The 17936-nt window shown below is 38.7% G+C and overlaps 1 long non-coding RNA gene across 2 annotated transcripts in view; it reads right to left on the reverse strand.

The window, feature by feature from the left end:
- Nucleotides 1-17936, reverse strand: part of LOC140527180 (uncharacterized) — a 41600-nt gene that overhangs the window by 9937 nt on the left and 13727 nt on the right. The window contains exons 2-4 of one of the 2 annotated variants that reach the window (XR_011974710.1): nucleotides 12126-12288; nucleotides 3802-3991; nucleotides 2767-2830 (exon numbers count right to left, since the gene is read on the reverse strand). This is a non-coding gene — a long non-coding RNA (uncharacterized lncRNA). Of the gene's footprint in view, nucleotides 1-2766; nucleotides 2860-3801; nucleotides 3992-12125; nucleotides 12289-17936 lie in introns of both variants that reach the window. The other variant, XR_011974711.1, reaches the window with a different exon arrangement.

Here is a 17936-nt window from a genome sequence, read left to right on the forward strand (position 1 = left end):
GGGGGAGGGACTTGAGCTTTCCAAATAATTGGAGGCATAGTATAGTGCACATTACAGAGACAGATTTCGCTCCACACCACTTCCTCTCATCTGGTTGTCATTTCCCAATTGACACAAGGGTCAGCCCTACTCAATCATCCTCTCTAAGGCTAATCAACTCAACAAAACATGGTAATTTGACTCCTATTCAGGTTACTCACCACAACAAGATGTGATAATAGAAATACTGGATGCATATATTTGGTTAAACAAATCAAGATCTCACATCCTGTAGTTTGTATAAACAGATCTGGTTGATGCACAGAATTAATCATCTCAAAAAGATCATTGCTAATAGACTACACTGTGACTTTGTGGAACATGTGTGTTATAATTATAGTGAATTCTTACTGAACCAGATTAAAGCTGACATTTTATTACGTTTGCACAAACCATTGTTCAAGTCATATTCAATATGTAGTGTTTGTAAAGTCCTAGTGCCATTTAAAACATGTAAACCTCTATAAACTAGGCCATAGATAAAGAAGGGTGGTGGTGGTTTATAGGCAACATTTAAAGGTAAATTGAATTTCCTTTTACATATAAAATGGATTTCATTCTACTAACCCTAGAATACAGCTTATCTTATCATTTGTAGCAGTCATTTGTCATTTGAGACATGATCTGAAATAAGAATATATTATGTGTAATCATGGGATACAGATGGTTAATTTCAATCCATCAATCAACAAGCATGTCTAATTTGTGCTAAGCACTATTTTAGGTGCCAAGCATACAAAGTCATAAAAGAAGCAGTCCCTCTTTTCAAGGAGTTTACATTTTATCAGATGATACATGTGTGTGTGAATGTGTGTGTGTGTATAAATGGCAGCTACAAAATTATTTCCACACATATAATTAATTTGAATTCAATAAATATTTATAAAGGAGCACTGCTCTCCCCCTCAAGCCCCAATCTTTCCCAGCCAAGCCCCTGAAGGCAATGAGCAAGGAAGTGCCTTTGTGGGGACGTTACCTGGCAGTTTCCTCTGATAATGCCACAGCTTCCCATCTCCTTGCCCCAGAAGCTATAGAACCCAATGGAAAAGAATGTCTTTACCACCAAAGTCCTTGGCACTTCCAAATGGCTCAACGTCAGAAACAGATAGTCTTATTAATGGAAATGATATCAAAGTAGACACATTAATTACCCTTAACTTTGCCACTGTACTCCAAAGGTCACTAGTTCTTTCTGATTTGAATTTCAATCCTCCTATACAACAGTCCCAAATGTCTTAGTGCAGTTTTAAGCCACTAAAACTTGAGGTTGCTAAGATATTAAAGTTTAAAAACTGTAAACTGCAAAAACTGCAACAAAGATTTTTGTACCCTGTCTGTGTAATATTCCTCTATTTGAATGTAAGCTCCTTATGGGTAGGGACTGTCTTTTCTTTTTGCATTGTACTTAGCACAATGCTATGCATTTAACAAGTGCCTAATAAGTACTGGTGTATTTATCCTTCCATGCTTTCCAAGTCTTAACTCTGCTCTGGCTTCCCTTTCCTCCTTTTGCAATCTTTTTAAGCTATTGAATAAAACAAGAATTTTTATAACATATAATAAAAAAAGAAATGACACATGAAACTGCAAATCTAATATATGCAACTTACTATTCCCTTTAAATATATAATAAAGTTATCAAGTAAATTTCCTTTTTCTTTTTTTTCCTTCCCTTCCTCCTATCCCCTTCTTAAAGATGGCTACCATTAGACACAAACAGGAGTATATATGTAAAATTACTCTATACTTACTTCTCTCTATTCATCAGTTCTTTCTCTGGATGCAGATATTATCTTTCTTCATTTGTCATTTATACTTAATTTGGGTATTTATGATAGTCAAAATGGCTGATTTGCTCAAAGTCATTCTTAAAGCAATATTGTTGTTACCATATACAATGTTCTCTTGGTTCTTCTCATTTTGCTCTATTATTTCATTCAAGTCTTTCTATGTTTTTCTAAAATCATTGAGCTCATCATTTCTTATAGCATAGTAGTATTCCATCACAGTCATATACCAAAACTTGTTCAGTCACTCCCTTCACAATCTTGACCCTGTGGTCAACCAATTCAACCACATCCCCTCAGCCACCTTCAATCCCTTGCCCCCTTGTCTTGTCACCCAGGGACACCTTTCCAAATCCCTACCTGGCTTCTCCCTTCCATTGTCCTTTTTCAGTGCCACTCACAAGCTGCTTAATGCCCCCTAGAGAAATTTGTGCAACCATGATGACTATTTGCTACAAATTTATGTTATGTAGTCTTTCCTGCACATCAGTGTGTCATGGCATTACTTCTGTTGTCCCCTATCTTATGGTCTCCACAGTAGCTATCACAAAACTGTTTTCTCTCTTCTTAGACCTTCTCTACTCTCTCTTATCTATTCATGCTCAGCAAAGAACCTTTTCCCTTATTTTAATGAGAAGACAAAAATCATCTTTTTCTCCACTTCATACTCTTAAAGCTTTCTTGATCATACCTCATTCTCTAACCCTTTGCTCCAGTCTCTGATAAAGAGCTAGGCTTTCTCTATACTACTGCTAACCTCTCCATTTACAGTCTTGATCCAATTCCCTCCTAGAAAGACACGCATCTAAATGTTTTTCTTAACTCTGATACTGAATGTATGAAAGGCACATCTCCCTAAAAAGACCTAAAGCATAAGCTCAGGTCTTATAAGAGAGAAATGAGAAAATTCATTTTCCTTGAAATGGGGAAGCAGTGGTACCTTAGCTGAGGTCTCCAGCTGAGCAGAGGGAAACTTCATGACTTCAAATCCAGTGGAACCAGACCTGGCAGTGATCAACAGCAACCATGAGACCTATATGAAATCAGTAGGGAGCTATATATAGACAAGACTGAGCATCACCCTGCTGTGCCTGGCAGAGATCAATGGGGAGCAGAGCAGCACAATTATATCACCAGAAGACCCTGCAGAACCTACACAGCTGAGGCATGAGTTTCATTTCCACATATGTTCTTAGATGTCTTTGCCATTAATGCTGAGGGCTATTCCTGATGGTGTAGGTATTTGTGGGAGAGTGTGCCACATGATTATGGAGGAAATTTTCTGTTGCTACTTGTCTTAGTATGCTACTGAAATTAATGCTTTTGCTTTTAACTAATTGCATCCTCTGCCTGACTTGTAAAATGAAATATTTGTAAAGTACTTAGTGCAATACTTGGCACACAGTAGGTGCTTAATAAATGTATATTTCCTTCTTTTCCATTATAAAAGTAAGAATAATGGGGAGGGCTTCTTAGCTGTGGGGTGTTTTGAATGGATGTACATCCCCATAATATCTTGACCCAGGGGTAATTTCCCAGGGGCTCTATATGTATGTGACTATAAATGATTTTATTACTTTTCTTGGGGATATTTATATTTTAGGCATTATCCCTAACTATGGAATAAATACTCTCTCTCCTATGGAAAGTATTTTAAGTAACAGGGAGTGGGAGAATTGGACATTAGAGACCATCTAGTCCAATCCTCTCATTTTTCAGATAGGAAATAGAAGGCCATCAAAGGGGTCAGTGAATTCATCCAGTTCATATAGGTAGTAAGTAGCAAGCTGAATTCAAACCCAGCTTTTCAGATTCCAAATTCAGCATCCTCAGATCTTCTGGTCCAGTGTTCTCTCTGCTCTACTGTACAGCCCATAGATATTTTGGGGGCAGTTGGGCCCTTCCCAAGGTTTTGATGTCAACTGTGAAAAACAGCCATCTGTTTCACCTATGTATATATAAGGTGGTCCCAAACCTTTTTTAGTAGATTCTATAGAAATTGTACTGTTGCTTGGAGCTCCTCCTCTTTTTCTTCTCTCTTCTAGCCAGATGTGGGGGGCTTTATCTTCTACAATAGGAGCTGGATCAAGGGAGATGGGAATACAGGAGACAAAAAGTGATACTTGGGAGGGCAAAGGAAGTGGAAAACAATCACCATATAATTACTGCAAGTTAGAACAGAAAGTAAGAAAACATTATTACTGCATGCCTGCCAAACAAATCCTTGAGGCTAATTTCAAAATTATTTTTCTCTTGTGATTCATTTCTTTTTTTTAAAAAAGGGTTTTATTACGGCCTTTTTTTTACATTTTAGTCATTTACCAAAATACCTTCATTCTCCTTTTGAATAGAACCCTCTATTGTAACGAAGAAAAAAAATCAAATTTAACTAATTGACATGATGACCATGACTGACACAGTGTATGTGACATTATGCAAACCACTTTATGGAGAGAAGTTGACTATGCTTCATTATTTCCCTTCTGGAAACAAGACTGATGTTTGCTTCTAATCTGAGAGAAACTACTTTTTATTGTGGTTGTCATTTGTATTTTTACAGTCATTGTGTATATTTTATTGGTTTTGATTTCTTTGTATCAGTTCACATAACTGATGTGAATTTTGGTTATGTGTGTATAACATTACATATATGTGTATAGATGCATGTATCCATATGTATGTGTATATATATATATATTTGCACATTATATACACACAAAGGCACATATAAACAGGTATGTAAGCATGTATTTATGTATATAAAACACATTATATTTAGTCATTCTCTAATCAAAGGCATCTACTTTGTTTCAGGTTTTTACCACCACAAAAAGTATTGATATGAATAGTTTGATCTGTACAGAACTCTCATTTATTAGAAATAATAGTTTGGAGGCACCTAAGTAAGAGGGGGCATAGCACAAGTTCTCTTTTCATTATTTTCCTATCAGGAATTTTACCTGCTTTTCACTCTCAATTTTAGAAGGAGAGACAATACAGAACGATAGTTTGAGTGACTGGCAGGGTTAAATGAGGTTTTTTAAAAGATGAAGGAGATCTGAGGATATTTGTGGGCAACAGGAAGGAACCAGAGCATAAAAAAAAAGATAAATTATAAAGAGAAGGCAAGCTCTTGGAGAAGACAGGATGGGAGGAGAGGGCATCATGGGCACAATGAGAGGGTTTGGCTTGGCAAAAAGGCCATCCCTTCCTTGTTGTTTGTCCTTCATTCTTGAAGAGGACCAATGACGTCATAAGGTTGGTGTTTTGACTTGCAAGTGAATTAGATTTAAGTGAGGCAGAGCTGCACAAAGTCATCAGCCTCGCTCTCTCCTCCAGAGTCATTGGAGTCTAGTGGCAAGACAAGAATCAAGATGATTTGCTGATGACCCAGCAACTCTGCCTTCAAGAGTGGAGCAAAGGAGAAGAGAACGAAGAGAACTGAAGTATAAAACTGAAAAGAGGAAACTTGTAATGGATGGCTTCAGTGTTCTCAGTAATAAATGATATGAGGTCCTCTGCTGAGAGAAGGTGGATAGAGAAAGTGGGAGATGGTTTAAGAAGGTTTAATTAATTAATAATAGTTAAAATGTATTAATTATTATTAATTGATAATTAAAAATTAGTAATTAATTAATAATCAGATAAGCATTTTTACCACATGCAATGAACCATGTTGCATGTTGAAGATACAAAGAAAAATGGAAACAGTCTCTGATTTCAAGGGGCTGATATTCTACTTGGGAGAAAATATATGTGGGTGACATAATTAAATGCAAAACATATGCAAAGCAGTTTCAAAGGGGGTACAAAAACTAGACGAATCAGAAAAGGTCTCTTTTAGGAGGTGATATTTGAGCTGAGTCTTGAAGGGAGGTGGGAATTATAAGAGGTGGAAGTGAGATGGTAAAGACTTCCAGGGAAGGGGGCAGGAGATAGGAGATGGAATGTCCAATATGGAGAAAAAGAAGTAGGTCAATTTGACTAGAGCATAGTATGTGAGGGGGAGTACTGCAAAAGCATTTGGATAGATTAGAGCCAAGTTCTGAAGAATTTTAAATGGTCAATAGAGGTGTGTGTATTTTAACTTGAAGGTAATAGAAGACTGAATCTTCTTAGCAGTGGAGTAGCATGGTCAGACTTATGTTTTAAGAACAATTGCTGTAGGGAGTGCAATAAGATGCCAATCAAAGAAGAGTAAAAAGATTGCTGTACAACAGTGAGGGCCCATTTGAGATTCTATGACATAAATTCCTAGTGGACCAAGTTGCAATAGCTATGTGATTTCTTTGAGTGGCATTCAGTAACATGAGAGTAGGTGGGTACGTAGGGTAACACAAGGGTAGGTAGATGGTGGATTTAATATGGGATTGGAGTTTGGCAGAAACACATACCAGTAGGACAAATGAGTAAGGGATTTGAGGGATGTATACAGTATGAAGTTGAACTGGTGAGCTAAATGGTCAAGATGAGGGAGAAAATTAGATCAAATCAAGGGTGAAGGATGGGGAAGTCAGGGAAGAATGGAAATGCTGGAGGTCACATAAAGGATGATGAATAGGAATAAAGGGGGTGAAGTACAAGGGGAGAAGAAACTATAGGAGACTACGTTTAGTCAGAAGAATGTCAGAATTCATGATCATAGAGATGAAAACTTGTGGGTAATGATGACCATCTTTGTGTTTAACTGAGGCAGAGTGAAGGTCTAGGTTGTGGAAGCTGAGGAAGTTGATGAATTAAGTTCATTTGAGTATTTGATGGCCATTAGTATACATGTTGAAATACTCAACCATAGGGGCAAAGGTTGGGATGGAAAAGAAGCTTGTGAGCCTGATAGTACAGAACTCTGAGAAATGAGGAAGAATTACCTTCAGGCTTTCAGATAACTCTATGAATAACTGGGATGAAGATAGGGTAGTATACCCTAATGGAGTGAAATTCAAGGAAGAGGTTTCTGAATGACAGTGATTGAAAAAAGATCTGGAAGTATCAGTGAAGAGCAAAAATTATATTTATTTCTCCTCCTGGTCCAACATGTCAAGAAACATGAAAGAAGGTATACTTAAGACTAAATAGCAAAGCAGAAATTTATATGAGAAGATAGTTTCCTATGAATGCAAGAAAAGTAGAAAGAATATGAGAGCAAGAGATCTAATTTGTTAACATAGAATGGGGATGAAGATGCAAGTGAGGGAAGGTCAGAATTAGGTAGGAACACAGAAGGAATTAGGAAATGAAGAGGGTATTTTTCATCTAGGCGGCTTCTGATTCAGAATTATTAGAATTCAGAGAGGAGGAGACCATTTGCTAGCCATAGGACAGTACACTATCATATCCTTGCCAGAAGAAAGGGGAATTGTGCCAAAAGGTATTGATTTTCTCTGGGGGATAAGTGGGAACATAAGTGTGAGAACTTGGCCCTTCATTGTTACCAGAAGGTACCACTCTGGGCACCATTTTGTTATCATGGAAGTAGGGGAAGTATTATTGGAAACAAATAAGATGGATGTTAAAAAAAAGACATTCAATAATAAAAGAATTGAAAGACCTTTCTGCCTATTGAATTTCTCTACATTCTTTAAAATCAGCCCAAATATCAGTCCTTCTCTTAAGTTTTCCCTGGTCCTCTAGGTCAGTAATGACCTTCCCCTTCAGACCACACTTTTAACAGCTTTTAACTGTTTGTGCCCCAGTCTCCCACTAGCTAGTTGTTAGACCTGGAGCAGTTTCTTAGCATGTCTACCACTCAGTTCTATCAACTATAAAATCTGAAGGTTCCATGACACCATTTTGATTCTGTAATTTTATTTGCTAACTGATCACCCATGCTGAAAACACACAAAATGAGTCTTTAAGGAGGCAAAAGACCATGAATTTAGGCCAAAGAAGATGCAATAAAGCACAGCAGAGTTTTCCTCTACCAGTATTGGATACTTTTGGCTAAGTTTCGAATTATCCACAAGGCTCAGGGTTGCATTGATTGAGTGCCATGGATTCTGAGTCTTGGTTTCTCTTTGTTATTTACCCTGAATTCCATTTTAAGAAAATGCCTTAATTAAGTATTGCCACTACTTGGTCTATTTCCAAAGATGATAAGGGGAAAAGGAAAAGAACCTATATGTTCTAAATTGTTTATAGTAGCTCTCTTTGTGGTGGCGAAGAGCCGGAAATTGCAGGGATGCCCATCAATGGAAATGGCTGAATGAATTATGGTGTATGATTGTGATGGGATACTACTGTGCTATAAGAAATGATGAGCTCAGTGATTTTAGAAAAACATGGAAAGACTTTCATGAAATAACAAGCAGAGAAATGAGCAGAATCAAGAGAACACCATATACAGTAACAGCAGTAACTTGTTTTAAGTACAATTTTGAGTGAATAAGTTATTTTGGCTATTATAAATTAACTATAAAGGACGTATAAAGAAAGATGCTATCTGTATTCAGAGAAAGTAGTGATAAATAAAAGTATGTATATATGTAAAAAGTAATTTTACATATATATATTTCTGTCTAATGGTAGCCATCTCTAGGGTGAGGGGAGGAAGAAAAAAATTTACATGATTATTTTATTGTATATTTGAAAGGAATTGCAATATTGTGCATAGTAGATAGGAAGTTTCATATATAATTGTCTTTTTTATTGTACTGTTATGGAAATGCTTGTTTTATTCCATAATTAAAAATAAAAGAAAGTGTCTCTGTCTTACTATGATATCACATGTTTAATTCTGGGTAGTGTGTGGGGGTGGGGTGAGGTGGGGGTGGATTTAGAGGGAAAATCAGACCTCAGAAGCAATAGTTTTGATGGGACCAAATAGGTTTTGGGAACTTGAATGTGGCAGTGAGACACTTCTCAGATAATAGCTCTAATTACTCTGTGTGGATCTTACATATTTCTTTGGGGGAAAAGATTCTTAGCAAGAGGCTCACAAACTTATAAAAAATATTTTGATGACTATTTCAAAGCATTGATTTCCTTTGTAATACTCTAATAATTCCCTTTCAATATCATTGATTTCCTTTGTGATACTCTTAAAAACATGATTCTGAGAAGGCATCCCTAGGTTTCAGCAGACTGCCAAAGGGGTCTAGGACACAAAAAATGAACAAGAATCTCTCCCTTGGAGCAGGGCTTCTTAAACTTTTTCCTCTCATAACCCACAGTTTAAGAAGCACTGCCTTAAAGAGACTAGTATTCATTTTTTAAAACCTAAGAGGAAAAAGGAATGCAGCTAAAAACAAACCAACCTTCTGGTGTTGTGTCATATCCTAAGCTCCTGATAAGAGAACTGAGAACATGCAGTGGGTTTTCTTTGTCCTGTTAGGGCCATGATTCCAGCTTTGCTGTCTCAGTAAGCGTTATGTGTTAAGAATCAATTGCTAGAGATTCAATTAATTGCATTTCCAAGAACCATTCATCTAGAATCCCAAGTAAGAGCAAGCTTAAGAAACCAAGTGAAAGGGTTTTATTTGTAGGGATTTTTTCTGTAGCTGGTAAGGTTTTTCTCTTTTCAGCCAGTGCCATCTCAATAATCTCAATAAATCCTTCATCTTTTTGTTTTATCCTCCTCCATTTGGTGTGTGGCAGAAAAGACTTCTTGGCTATTTCTCAAACTTTTTAAGTCACCTAGCTCTCTAACCTTCTACCCTAATCTGTTATTAATGCAAAGAGAAACCAGTTCACTAAACTATGGACTCTATTGGCCACCTCTCTTTTCAAAATATTATGTATTCAAAGGAAAGCTATTTTTCTTAAAGATGAATTTATTTGACTCAAGAATCATTTATTCTGATAGTTTCAGCCATATTTCTAAGACTAAGAGCTTGGAATATTTGTAAAAGTTGTATCTGACTATTTGTTATACCGATAAATCAAGGCTTACATTGAGGCTTGGGATAAGCCTTAAGGCTTTATCTTCACACCACGCACACATAGACCCCTGAAATGGAAACTCAAGTAACCAATCAAATGTAAGAAATGTTTATGCGCAAAGTGACAGTTCTTCACAGATACTATTGGGGGATACTGCTATATATTTTGGGATTCTATCATTTAAAAACAACCACCATCAATTTCTGCTGTGTCTCTAAAACCAATTATATCTGAAATGAAAATCCAGGAAGCTTGGCAGCTAAAGCAGTGGGAAGAAAGGAAAGGGAACCAAAACACTCTTCAAGGAGCTTGCCAAGTCAAATAGGTTCCCTTGTGATCACGCACAATAATGCTTTTTTTTCCTTCCTAATGAAATACATGCTGAGGCATGTAGCCAGCCAAGTACTGAGCTAACGAGAGTGGAGCAGTTAGAATAAAGATAGGAGCAGATGGATCCAGATGCAAGGAGCCTTTGGTCTCTTCTGCTCAGGTCTACAGTGGGGACTTTTGGAGAATATCCAAAGCCCTCCCTCCAACTCCTACCTTTTCTTTTTTTCTTTTCTTTTCTTTCTCTTTCTCCTTCCTTCCTTCCTTCCTTCCTTCCTTCCTTCCTTCCTTCCTTCCTTCCTTCCTTCCTTTTCTCCTTCCTTTTAAGCTGGACAAGGGAAGACAGAGTGAAATAGATTCTGAAGATTTAATAAGAAACCCCCCCCCCCCACCTACACACAAAATCTTGAGTTTAAAGGGACTTCAGAAATCATTTAGTCCATCCAATACCTGAATAAGAATGTTCCCTACAATGTCCCTGTCAAATGGTCATACTGCCCTTGCTTTAAGATCTCCAGTGAAGAGGAAGGTGGCCCTTTTGACAGAGTCCAGTCCATTTTTGAAAAGCTACAATTGTTAGCAATGTTTTCCTTGTGTCACACAAAGAATCTACCTTTTATCAACATCTGCCCATTGCTCCAATTTCAGCCATCTTAAGCCAGCCAGAATGAGTCTAATCCTCTTCCACAAGGAGGCCCTTCAACTAGTGGAAGGCAGCTATAATATCACTGTTTTTGTCCTGGGTGTTATGTATCAATCACCCACAAGTATTTATTAAGTGCTTCCTATGTTCCAGGTACTCTGCTAAATTCTGGGAATACAAAGGCAGAATAAAACAACTTTTCATTCTAATGAAGAGACAACATATGAATAACTAGATATATATGAGACAGAAATATAGAAATATATCTCGTAAACACCTATTTACATGTTGTTTTCCCCATTAGCCTGTGTGTGTATGTGTGTGTGTGTCTGCACTTGGATGATATTGTTACTAAAGTGGGAGTACAGTCAATACCCATACCGAACTTTGGTTTGGTTCCTTCACTCCAATTTACCTTCACGCTAGTAGGGTCTAAGACCTACCTACACCAGAGACAGAATACCACCACACTGTTACATTCAAATTCTCTTAGGGTCCTAGGACTAACCTTGGTAAGGGGAAGGACGTACCCCCTAGTCACCACACTCTAGCTCTGGAACCTTTATACAACACACTTTCTAGCTACACAGCAGGCCTCAAAATAATGACACTTAATATTTTCAAACCCTTTATAACCTAGCCTCCTCCTAGCTTTCCAGTTTTTTTTATGCACCTTACTCCTGACCTTGCACTCTTCTAACCCGAAACACTGTCCTTGATGTTCTATGAACAAGACACTCCATCTCTAATCTCCTGGCATTATCTGGCTGTTTTCCCTCACCCTCAAAAACTCTTCCTCCTCAGCTCTGCCCATGACTTGTCTGACTTCCTTTAAAACCTGACTAAAATCTCATCTTTTATAGAAAGCCCTTCCCATCCCTTCTTAATTTCGGTACCTTCCCTCCCTTTCCTATTTATCCTATAGATATCTTGCTTTGTATGGATTTGTTTGTATGTTGTCTCTGCTGTTTGTAAATTTCTTGGGGACAGGGATGTTCCTTTGCCAGCTTTTATATCCCCAGGGCTTAGCACAATGCTTAGAACATAGTAATCACTTCATTAATGTTTATTGGTTGATAGACTTATGTAAGACTAGAGCTCAGGAGAGAGTTTAGGGCTGGATATATGGATCTCAGAATCACCTACAAGGAGCTGATAAGATTACTAAGTGAGACAGAAGGAAGTGAGAAGATGGCCCAGGACAGAGGCTTGGGGAGATAAATGTGGTCAGTGGCTATGTCACAGATTAAAAGCCAGCAAAGGAGACTGAGAAGGAGCAGACAGACATCTGGTAGAACCAGAGTGGGGATTGGGGAGGGAGAAGTGTGACAACAACTTAGGGAAGAGAGAGTATGGAAGAGAAGGTGGTCATCTCATCCCTACTAGACACTATTGGGGCAGTTGGGTGGTGCAGTGGATAGAGCACCAGTGTAGGAGTCAGGAGGACTCACCTCAGACACTTGACACTCACTAGCTGTGTGACCTTGGGCAAGTCACTTAACCCCAATTGCCTCATCCTGGGTCATCTCCGGTCATCCTGATGAATATCTGGTCACTGGATTCAGATGGCTCTGGAGGAGAAGTGAGGCTGGTGACCTGCACAGCCCTCCCTCACTGAAAACAAAGTCAAGTACAAATCATGTTGTTATTTCTCTGATGGCATGGTCTTCAGTAATGAAGGGGGAACACACCAGACACTATGTATTCTTCTTAGTCTGGCTGCTACATCACCCTATTGTTTTATGTTATATTTGCCGTCCATTCTCCTCTATCTTTTTCAAACAAACTGCTTTTAGTCAGTCTACTAGCATTTAAGAGGTATGTTTCAGACAGCATTCTAAGTGCTGAGAATGCAAATACAAATGAAAGGAGATAGTCCTTGCCCCCAGCAGCTTAAATTCGAATGGGGAAAAGGAAGCTGAAAAGTAGAGGTTGGGGAGCAGAGGGAGAGAAGGTGCCTGATTGAGGAACATGATAGAAAAGTCCAGAGGAGTGTACCCTGTTGGGAAATAAAAAGATGATTGTCCTAAGCACCCTCTTATATGGAGGTTCTATGAGGAGCCCTTCAGTCAGAGGGAGGAACTCCCAGGTAAGAGAGAATTTCCAAGGTGTGAAGTGATCTTCTAAGCAGAACAGATTTTTTGCCATACCTTTCCCATCTTATGCCTGCTACCCTCATTGTATTTTTGTGGTTGTTTTAGTTTAGTTGTTTCAATTATGTTCAACTCTTTGTGACCCTTTTTTGGATTTTCTTGGCAAAGATACAAGAGAGCTTTGCCATTTGTTTCTTCAGCTCATTTTATGGATGAGGAACTGAGGCAAACAGGGTTAAGTGACCTGCCCAGGGTCACACAGCTAGTAAATGTCTGAGACTGGATTTGAACTCAGAAAGATGAGTCTTCCTGATTTCAGGCCCTTCACTTTATCCAGTGCACCTCACTGGCTCCTACATTATTGGTTTATTCAGCCTAGTTAGTTTATAAGTAATTCCATAGATCAGCAGCCATTCCACTAAGTCATCATAGCTCTCTGATGGTTCTGCCATTGTACAGGCAGTCCTTGACACACCTAGGAACAAAAACTTGGAAATATTTCTCATATTGGAAAGAGGCCCTGGTCTAAACTCTCTTTAGCTTAGCCCCAGGAACTCTCTCCCTTCTTATTGCCATCACTCTACAACTTGGCCAATACTTGGCCTAGCCAAGTATTTTAGTTCGTTCCTTAGGTTGGTACTCCAGAATGAGCATGTTAGGAACTAGGGGAAGGGAGGAACGAAATTCAAGCACAGATACTTTTTAGCTCTTTATTTTGATCCAGTCCTAGCAGTAGTAAAAATCAATATTACAAAATTAAAATGCCTGGAACCACTTAGCAACTCATGGCAAAGACAGCTTAACTATTCTAGCAAATGAGAACAGCCTCAATGAGGCCCCGTCCAGGATAGCAAGTAATCTCCAAGGAACATTCCAGCTTATCTTTCTCATTCTTCCAAAGAGTTACACCCCACTGGCTTCCCTATACTGCTCTCCACCCTTAGAAATAACTCTTACATTGGAAAGACAACTGCAGCCCAGACTCTCCTCTCTGGTTAGCATAGCCAAAGGAGGTCATTGCCTTCAGCCCCACAACCTGGCCAACAGGTGGCCTACACTACCCTATCCCCTCCTCCTCCATTCCACTGTTAACATTAGCACAAAGGCCACTGACCCAAACTGACACCAAACACTGGTTGAAATGACTCTTTCAAACTTGACCTCTGAAGCTGTTTCTGAGGTAGCTAGCCAGGTAGGCTACCATTGGGAAGGACTTTAATCCTAAACCAGTTTATTTATTTCAAAGGCTTGTCTGTTTTCTTAGTGGGGCCAGAGGGGGAATGGAAACCACCTCTCATTGTTCAGTTTTATTCTCCAGTGAATTCACTGCCCCAAGAAGGATCAAGGTCACACAGGCTTTGCAATTTTAGTGGCAAAGTAGCCTGCCCCTTCTTGAGTGTCACTAGGCAAAAGGTGAGGACAAATAAAGAGCTTTATTTCACTTTTAAAACTATCCTTAACGGACAATTAAGACCAGGTGGAGATTTTTATTTTAGTATCTTAAAAAAATCGACATCCAGCCAATGCTTCCTGTGCATATGCAAACACACATACATATATAGATATATACACACACAAACACATGCACACACACATATATACATATAAGATTTTGTATATATACAAACCCTGTAGTGCCATGGGAATTATTTAAAAAAATGCTCCCCAATATTACATGTTCAGGCATACAACCCAGTCAAAGAAGTCGGTAGCCAGAAGTACCACAACAGCCAGTGTAGTGTAGCAGAAAGTTCTGAAATGGGAATTAGAAGATCTGGGTTTGAATCCTGACCCAGCCATCTCTTACCTATATAATCCTGAGCAAGAAATCACCTTAACTGCTTAGGGCCTCAGTTTCCTTATCTGTAAAATGGGAAAAGGGATTGATTGAAATAACCTCCAAGGCCTTGTCTGGCCCTAAATCTAGTATTCTAAATCTGAAAGTGTAGTAATTTAAAGTAAAAAGCTTGTTGAAGGCCCTGGCAGATACAAAGCCTAAAATCACAGTCCTTTGTTTGAAATGATGGGATTGTCCCTTATAGATAAACCAAGAAACAGGTGGCTATTTCTAAATTATGTTATTCTAATAAAAAACCAAGGTTCATTTTCTCCTCAATCTACCTTGTCAGTCCTGCTCCAAGGAGCTGATTGACTTCTCACAACAGGTCTCTATCCTATCCAATCCAACATACATTTATTAAACACCTCCTATAGAAATATACCTATGTTCATAAGGACAAAATAAAAAAAACTGTCCCTGCCCTTGTTCCTCTGGGGGAAGGAATGGCTAGCAAGAGGGGGGATATAACACATAAATAGATAAGAATGCACAGGATAATTTGAGGAGGAAGAAGAGAATACTTATTTCTAGGGAAAGGGAAGGAGTAGGATCAGGAAAGGCTTCCCGCAGGAAAGCACATGAGTCGAGCCTTGTTGGAGATTAGGAATTCCTAGAAGCAAAGATAAGGAATGTATATGGACATTTAAAGACCTTCAAAATCTGACTTCATCCTATCTTTCTAGGCTGATTGCCCCAAATCCCCATTTGTGAACCTTGATTTCCAGTCAAAATAGATAGTGCTCAGAAGAATTGAAATGTGAAGTTAGTTTGGCTGGAATATAGAAAGTGTGAAGGGAAGTGAGCCTGGGTATATAGGCTGGAGCCAGATTGCAAAGACCTTCAAATGCCAGGCCAAGGACTACTGACTAGGGGTCCTGGAAGAGACCTTGGAGATTTAAGCATCCTTCTCACCCTGGGAGATGCCTCTACCCTAGGATCCCTATTTTGATTGGTGAATCTCTGTCCCAATCACCATTTCATGAGGTGGCATAACCACTGCTCTCTTGGTCCCACTCAATCTTAGGACCTCTTTTCTTCTTCCCCAGAAACCTTCTCACTTTGAAGATGGCTCAGCCCTGCAGTCTACTGTACAGATTGATGAGTCTGGCTTGGACCATCATTTCATGAGACACCCAGGCCATGCTCATTTTACTCTCAACACCACTCCTCACACTCAACTTCACTTCCTTACCCAACATCTCCTAATCCCTAAGTTTCCAGCTCCTCTTTTTGTGTTATCTTTCCCATTAGAATATAAGGTTTTTGAAATTAAGGATTGTCGTTTTTGATAGTATTTATGTCCCTTAGAACATAGTAAAAGCATGTAATAAATTCTCTCTCTCTCTCTTTCACTCTCTTTCTCTCTCTCTCTTTTTCTCTTTCTCCTTTCACTTTCTTTCTATGTCTCTCTGTCTGTCTCTCCCTCTCATCTATTCCTTTAATTTTCAGATGAAGAAAATAAAGCCAAGAGAAATTAAAATGACTTGACTAAAGTACAAAATTAGTTTGGTAGTATAGCAAAAACCAGAACCAAAGATTCCTGACTCCTGGTCTATTCTATTGCATCATGTTGTATTATTTAAATTTCCCTTGTGACCTTTGGGTTAACTATGTGAGGCAGTGAGGTTATATAATAAAAAGAACATTGGATTTAGAATCAAGAAAATTTGGGTTCCCACCTTGATTCTTCTATTTAATAACTTGCCATTTATGATCCTGAGCAAGTCATTTCCCTTCTTAGAACTTCCGGTTCTTCATCTCTAAAATGAGAGGGTTAGACTAGTTGACCCCTAGGGCCTCTTCCAGCTTTAAGCTATGACTTAAGTCTTAGTATTTATGGCCAGTAGTGCTGTCTAGGTATGGAGCAGAGAGAGCTCTTTGGTATCCACTTGTGTCTGGACTGGATCTAGAATCCACGTCTCTTGATTCTTAGGCCAGAATAACACACTATGATCAAAGGACAACAGAATGGTAGAAACTAAAAGGCAATCTAATTAAACCAATAAATGAACAATGAGTCTCTCTATAATCTACCTGACAAATAGTCAACTGACCTTTGCTTGAAGATCTTCTGTGAATGTGAACTCAAAAGTTCTCAAATGGTATAGTCCTTATATGGATAAAATAAACAATTTGAGATCAAAATGGTCCGGGGAGATCAAAGGAATGGAAAGTCTATATTTGGATCTCCAATGTGTATAGAACAGTGCCTTTTGATTTATTGGTTGTTAAGCTGTGGTTACTACTCAATAAATTCCAATAACTATTTGTTGCCTCTGGGATCACACATGAACTCCTACTTTGGCACTTACAACCTTTCACAATCTAGCTCCAATCTACCTTTCCGGAATTATTACGCAAGATTTGCCATCTTGTACTCCACGGTCTAGAAAAACTGGTCTCTTTGCTGTTCTTCACATGTAACATTCTATTTCTTGTCTTGCCTTTATGCAAGCCATTACCGATGCCTACAAAATCTCATCTCATGACCACTCTCAGAATCCTTAGTTTCCTTCAATTCAGATCAATAAATATTTATTAAGCACCTACTATTTGCCAGGCATTGTGCTAAGCTCTGGAGGTAGATGTAAGAAAAATAGAGACAATCTTTGCCCTCAAGGAGTTTAACATCTACTGGGGGAAGATGGCACACAAAAGTAAAATAGAAAGAGGGGGGCCACACCAGAGGTACGCAGCCTGGTGAATTTTGTCCCTTCGAGTTGAAACCAAGCAGTGGAAAGTAGAGTGAGCCAGTTAAATGCCACCCCAAAATGTCTACATGAGAACTTTCCCTCCACCCCAGCTGCTAAACTTCTCTCATCCATCTACCTATCTATTTTTTCATAGACATATATGTATGTAATCTCCTTTTATAAAATACAAACTCCTTGAAGTTAGAGATTATTTTATTATTTCCTTTTTGTCCCTAGTCCATAGTTCAGTGCCTAGCATATAACAAGTGTTTAATCAATAGTTTATTGATTGATTTTGGGATGGACTCTGGGAGTCCAAGGGCTACCTAGGGCAGGTTCAGTTAAACCTTAGATGGATCTGCAAGGGTGTAGGATAAATCTCTTATCACTGTTTGAATTTGCAGATTGTAAAGGCAAGTAACAGATAGTAGACAAGATTACATCTCTTTCAGATTTTGCCCAATCGCTGGTTGGACCATTAAAAGTACATGAAACTTTGTCCCCTTTGCATATGAAAAGATCAGGAACCTGCTGAGAAAATGACCTGAAGGGCATAGTAGAGACTATGCCCAAGCAGCAGATATGTGTGGAGTAGGAGTGACTTGCTTATCAGAGACATTGCTCCCAGTAAGGGGC

This window comes from Notamacropus eugenii, chromosome 2 (assembly GCF_028372415.1).
Source record: "Notamacropus eugenii isolate mMacEug1 chromosome 2, mMacEug1.pri_v2, whole genome shotgun sequence".
Lineage (NCBI taxonomy): Eukaryota > Metazoa > Chordata > Mammalia > Diprotodontia > Macropodidae > Notamacropus > Notamacropus eugenii.